At 45.8% G+C, this 6,294-nt stretch overlaps 1 long non-coding RNA gene across 1 annotated transcript in view; it reads right to left on the reverse strand.

The window, feature by feature from the left end:
• Positions 1 to 3,623: 3,623 nt before the first annotated feature.
• LOC136485726 (uncharacterized) overlaps positions 3,624 to 6,294 on the reverse strand; it is a 15,523-nt gene continuing 12,852 nt past the window's right edge. The window contains exon 4 of the long non-coding RNA XR_010766531.1: positions 3,624 to 3,664. This is a non-coding gene — a long non-coding RNA (uncharacterized lncRNA). The remainder of the gene's footprint in view (positions 3,665 to 6,294) is intronic.

Consider the following 6,294-nt stretch of genomic DNA (forward strand, 5'->3'; position numbering starts at 1 on the left):
AGAACTTCTACACTTTAGCACCTTATGAGCTGGTACTTGGGATATTTTGTTCTGTTTGCTGCTTAACTAGGATGGCTTGTACCAGTACAAGCAACCAGTTCTGTGGCCAGTTCAATTCCCATTAGAGAGAGAGAATTAAATTAATTTCCAGGTGAAATTAAGTTGCAGTTGTCATGCTGACAATGGGTAAATCTGAGCTATTTCTCGAGTTCTTTTGCTCTTGTTCTTTTGCTCCAGGTGAAATATATGTAGTTCTTGTGCTTTTGTGCTCCGATTGATGCTAAGAGTTAGGACTTGAATGTTTGTTCAGATTGGATCAGGTTTGGCTCCTCTTTCTTGTGTGACAATTTGACTGTCGCCACCTATACATGTGTGCATGACCAACTTTGGGTCTGTCAGTAGGGTATCGGGGGCTTGGGTCTGTCAGTTAACCTTGTCCATGAGATAAGTATGTATGCAACACCAAAGTTTCTGAAATATGAATCGATGATGTGGTCTAGCAATGCACTTATAAGGTTTGCCATACTTGATTGTTCAAATAAGAGCTGGAGATTCCTGTGAGCAGGTTGCAGTTTTGAACATCTTTGTAACCGGTAGAAACAACAGAATATTATGGGTTCAACTTCTAGAAGAATGTTCTTCTCCTCTATTGTTAGTTCAAACTGTTGTTCCCAACTTGAGTTCATTGTTGTGCCATTTCTTCTCCTCTACTGATCACTCTTGTAGTGAACTACTGTAACTCTCTTTTCATTTCTTGAGAATGAAATGTACATCCTATTTAATTAGATGTGTGTCTATGGTAAGAAGAGTCCATGTTTTCTGTGTAATATATATGCACTTGTCTGTATACTTATGAGTTGCTACACTGTGCCAAATGGGTTTCGAGTATAATCTTATAAGCTGGAATTGTTCTTATGTCATTCTATTGCACTTGTCTGTATCGGATAAGAACCTTTCTGTTGCTTTTGTATTATTCTTATGTCATTCTATTGCTTTTGTACTTTTATTAATGGGATGTCTGTGATTGCTAAATTGGGTTGTTTTTGTGCTTCTAGGGTTTGGAAATGTATGTTGTGTGGATGTGGACTACTTTTAATTATGCCACTAGTAGCTCACTACCTTGTGGTTGTGGATTACTTCTAAATTCTAATGTGGCTGGCTGGTTGTGGACCATATTAACTATGATGCTACTTATGCCATATTTTATTCATCCATGTTCCTGTTATTTGATTCCTAGCTTACACAACTTGTTTATATGTTTGCTACATTCCTCGTTGTTTCTAACGTTGCTGCATTCCTCATTATTCCTGTAGCTTGTGGCCTGGGAGAAGAAAAGAGAGGTCACATTAACAAGGTAGACTTGATCCATATTTACTTAGCTAATTCATTGGATTATAGTATTATACAACTTGTTTCTGTTACATTCATCATATAACAAATATGTTTTGACTTGCAAGGGGCATGTGTGCTACATGTAACAAGGGCAATTGGAAAGAGGAGAGCTCTACAATCAACATCAACAAGGTATGATTTTGCTGCTCCATTGTTGGTTAGGACATGTGTATGGCGTCGCCTCGCCACGCGCCTTAAACGCCTAGTCAACTCGAATTGGTGGGTCGGCGCGCCTCGACTTACCGCCTTAAAAACAGTGATCCAGCATATCTATTTCTTTATAATAGTGTAATCCTTGCATGCATGCTGTCTCCTGTTACCTTGCTCACAGCTTGGCTTGTGGTTGGGTTCATAAACTTACTGAAATTTGTGGACTAGTGCCTAAACACTATCTTGAGTTATGGTTAATTCAGTTCAATGTCTATTTGAAATTACTTTTCTCTTTACCTCTGAATATTTTTTCCTATTCACAAGATTACTCTAATTAATGAAAAATGGTCTTTTGCAGGAGGCTTTGGGAATTTCTTAGTTTGAGAACAGATTGTAGATATGTTGATCAGTAGTTGTGCTTTGTTTATATGGTTTCAATAACATTGTGTTTTGTAACTGTATAATGACATTGAAACATTGAGTCCATTGTTATGAACAACAATGATATGTAACAACTTTCATGCTGATTATATGTATCGAGATTGCTGAATGTAACATGTTGATGCATGGCTAAATAATACTATTCATGTATGATGAAATATGATGATAGTCATTAGTTATGAGCCGTGCTTGTAGACTTCATTACTGTATGGACAATATATATTTTAATACGTTGTTGCTACTGTTTTAAAATAATTTTTTTTGTGTGTTTAATTCTTTTTTTCTGTGCGTTTATTTCTTTTTTTCTGTGTGGATTAACGCACGGAAAAATTAGTTTTAATCTGGGCGAACACAATTTTTCTGTGCGTGTGAGACCCACAGAAAAATTGTTTCTGACGGTGAACCCACGGAAAAAGTCGATTTTTCTGTCATTCTATTTCTGTGGGTTATTTTCTGACGGTACACCGTCAGAAAAATATTTTTCTGACGGTATTCGAATTTTTCCATGGGTTTTCGCACCCACAGAAAAAATAGAGATTCCAGTAGTGCTTATCACAGACGAGTGTTGCCAACACGCGTATGTGGTAATGAATTAAAAAACAAAAAAAAAATTCAATGCCAGAATCTTATATATACATCCAATATTAGGCAGATTACACCAATTCTTTTTTTTTTTGATACAGATAGGCTTAATGTACATGGATAGAGCACCTGATTTAAGTTTTGCTTGCTGCACATTCACACTACTGTGATCTAGATACACAATCAAGAGAAGCAAACCCTTTGCTATGTCTGTTGAAACCAGCAGGAATCCTCTTCCCTTCACTTCCTGTAGAGGTCACAAAAATCTCATAGTCAAATACAAGCAACAAGGAACTAAGCAATTAATATAATGCAGTCTGCATGGTATAAACAGGCAACAATTAACCAGAGTGATTGCTCCCATTATTTCAAAAACTATTACTAGGCAAAAAAAATATATATAAGCCAGAGTGAGAACCAATGGTTCAAATTGAAGCACTAAAGCAACGAAACTGGATTCAGAACAGAGTAACTAACATACATTACTGTAATGTTCTGAAATCAAGATTTTTAATCTGCAAATGCAAGAACAACAGCTAGCACGCTTTTGGTTTGCGCCATTGCGGAATGCAACAACTCATATAATCAGTTCTCAAAATAACTAACTACTGTCTCTTGGCAATTCAACTTGGCACAAGACAATTAGTGTGTGTGACTGTTCTTTGACTTTCCCGTCTCTGAGATTTTTCTTACTTAAGATAGACTAGAGATTCAACTAAGCACACTCTGACGAATCTGAAGTGTGATTTAATGGTTGTATAGTATCACAGTTTTACATAGGAATAATGCTACCAGTAACCAATGCAGCATATACTTGTTCATTTCAACAGCTTACAATTATGTAGCCCAACTGGAATTATTTTTCTATTATTTAGACTTAACATTAACCAAAGGCATTGTGTAATTTTGGTTCGATTAGGTTCATGTTTGTATGTTGCAATGGGAATAAAAACCATCAATGCAAACCATCTTCTTTACAATAATTGCAGGCTGATTAAGGTAAACATGAAAGGAAGAAGTTACTGAGCATGGAAGTAGTCACTCAAGATACCTGAGCATGGATGACAATCTCCCCTCAGATCGATACTCATTTTAAGACCTACAATAGTACAGAGATAAGTATCATATATATATCTGCCAAAGAATTTTCAGAGAATAACACAACATAAAACTGTAGTGTGTAGTGACTGAAAATGTGATTTCTGGACTGCTTAAAGCATACAACATGTAGGCATTTCTAGTCTGCAGGCATAACACGAATAACAGATTCACCCCTGCTATTATGGAAACTACATATAAATGGTAAATAGTTCTCAAATAATTCACAAAAAGACAATTCATGGCTTCACTGCTAGTGTGTCATAACAGTATAGAATAATAACAGTACAGATAATAGCAGCTCTCCATGTGTCGGGTACCTTAGAACGGGGTATCCCAAGCAAACATCAAATGGGTCGCTAAAGTCCCATCTAAAAAATAAAGCTAGAAGGTAAGCCGTGGGCCCCTCACCTGCCACGACCAGGCCCACTGGGTCCTCCTCCTCCTCGCCTCGAGCCTCGAGCAGGAGGTCTCGGCATCCTGACACAAACTCCGCCTCGCCCGAGGCTCCCCAGGGAAGGCCTCGGCAGGGAGCGCCATCTCCGCCTCGCCCGAGGCTCTCCACGGAAGGCCTCGGCAGGGGGTGCATTCTCCGTATCGCGCGAGGCCTCGGCAAGGAGCCCGATCTCCGTCTCGCGCGAGGCCTCATTCTCCGTCTCGTGCGAGACCTCATTCTCCGTGTCGCCCGAGGCCGGGTCGTCCGTAGCCCGTCACCCCCCGCCTCGACCGACCCTCCAGACAACGCGTCATGTCTCATTAATGCTTCAACCACTCCCGCAATCTCAGCCGGACGACGGCTCAACGCCACAGAATGGCCGACGCGACCCGAGGTCACATCAGCGTCATACCGGCCGGGACAGGGCACGGCGGGGATTACCGGCCACTGTGTCCTAACACTGTGGCCACGATCAGCGCCATACCGGCTGGGACAGGGTACGGCGGGCATTACCGGCCACTGTGTCCTAACGCTGTGCCCACGATCAGCCGCACGCTCGAGGCCTCGGCACTATACACCAAGGTCTCGGCGATCTTGGGGTTCGCGCCTGCCGAGACCTCTCCACCGCGGTGCAGCCTCGGCACCGACCAAGTCTCGGCCTCGCGCACAGTCCGTCCATAGTGGCTTGCACGTTCACCACCGCACCCACTCCGAGGCAGTCCCAGGGTTCCCACGACGCACAGAATCTGATGGGACGACCACGCCGCTCTAGTGCTCCAAGGACGGACCACTCCGACGACTACGCCGCCACAAGAACAGACTACAGGGCCCGAACACGCCGCCTCTGTTCACCCGACACCGTATAAGTTAGCTCATGTACCGTCCTTGTCCTCCCTTCAGGCTATAAAAGGAGAGGACTTCGGCCGTTTTGAGGCACAGAAGGAGAACACCTTGTAACACACACACACGCGCACATCCCTGCCGCCTGAGAGCAACGCCTCAAGCGGCCCGCACGACACCCTGCCGAGACCTAGGACCAGCTCCCTCTCTCCCTTAGCTTGTAACCCCCTACTACGAGCACTTCGGTGCAAGGAATACAAGATCGACCTCTCAGACTGGACGTAGGGCCTCGATTGCCTGAACCAGTATAAACCTTGTGTCTCTTTGCATCACCATTCGGAATCGGGAGCACGCAGAACAAATTCACTAGTTGGTTGAGGACCCCCCGGTCCGAAACACCGACAGTTGGCGCGCCAGGTAGGGGCCTCTTTGTGTCAGTTTCATCATCCCAGCAGGTTCCGGATGGCAGACCCCGTACGACCATTGCGTCTCGGCACTGTGGTTTGGTTCGGGAGCCTAGAGTTCATGTCTCTAGGGCATGAGTACGATATGGTACTCCTCACTCCTCGAGCCCCACCGTCCGACAATGAAGTCACACCCCAGCAGCCCAGGCGCAGGCGGCGCCCGGGCGGCCGCTCTTGCCACGCTTGCCAAGCACGACACGAACAAGGCCACCCCGACGCTACGTGAATCCAGGGCGCCACGCCACCCCCCGCCGCTATCCTACGACCAGCTGTTGGCACAGGGTCCCGGGCTGGGGACCTGTCTAGCCTGAGCTTGGACAAAGGAAAGTCGCCTGTGACACGCGGTGATGCCCAGTCGTCAAGCTCTGCTCCACCACTCCCTGAAGAACCGACCCCGGCGGGGCAGAATCTGGCGATGGCACCATCCCCATACCCCTTTGGGTTGAGAAATACCGCCGCCTCTTACGCCTACGCTTACACTGTCGCTCACGAGCATCCCTCGGAACGCCGCCAGCACTTCGCTCTCGACCTGAGCATCCGCGCTGAGTCCTCGGATGAGAACGAGGCATGGCCCGGAGTGGATTTCTCCGGACTCAATGACCCTGGGGCTTTGCGCCAGTTCTTGGCCGCAAGCGACTACTGCTTCGGCTACTCCGACTCCAACGACGAAGGCACCTATGACCCCACTCGCGAGTGTTTTCACGTCGGGCTCGGGATGCCGAGGGCGGGCGAAGAGGACGAGGGGGCAGGTAGCCGTTCCCCGCTTCGCCCAGGCGCGGGCGCCGTCACACCTCCACGCGCCGTTTTGCTGGCCGCACGAAATGAGAACGTCGCTCTTGCGCGACCTCAGCGCCCAGGCCTAGAACAGCTCCGTGAGCTCCAAGACAAGGT

This window comes from Miscanthus floridulus, chromosome 10 (genome assembly GCF_019320115.1).
Source record: "Miscanthus floridulus cultivar M001 chromosome 10, ASM1932011v1, whole genome shotgun sequence".
In the NCBI taxonomy this organism is placed as follows: Eukaryota; Viridiplantae; Streptophyta; class Magnoliopsida; order Poales; family Poaceae; genus Miscanthus; species Miscanthus floridulus.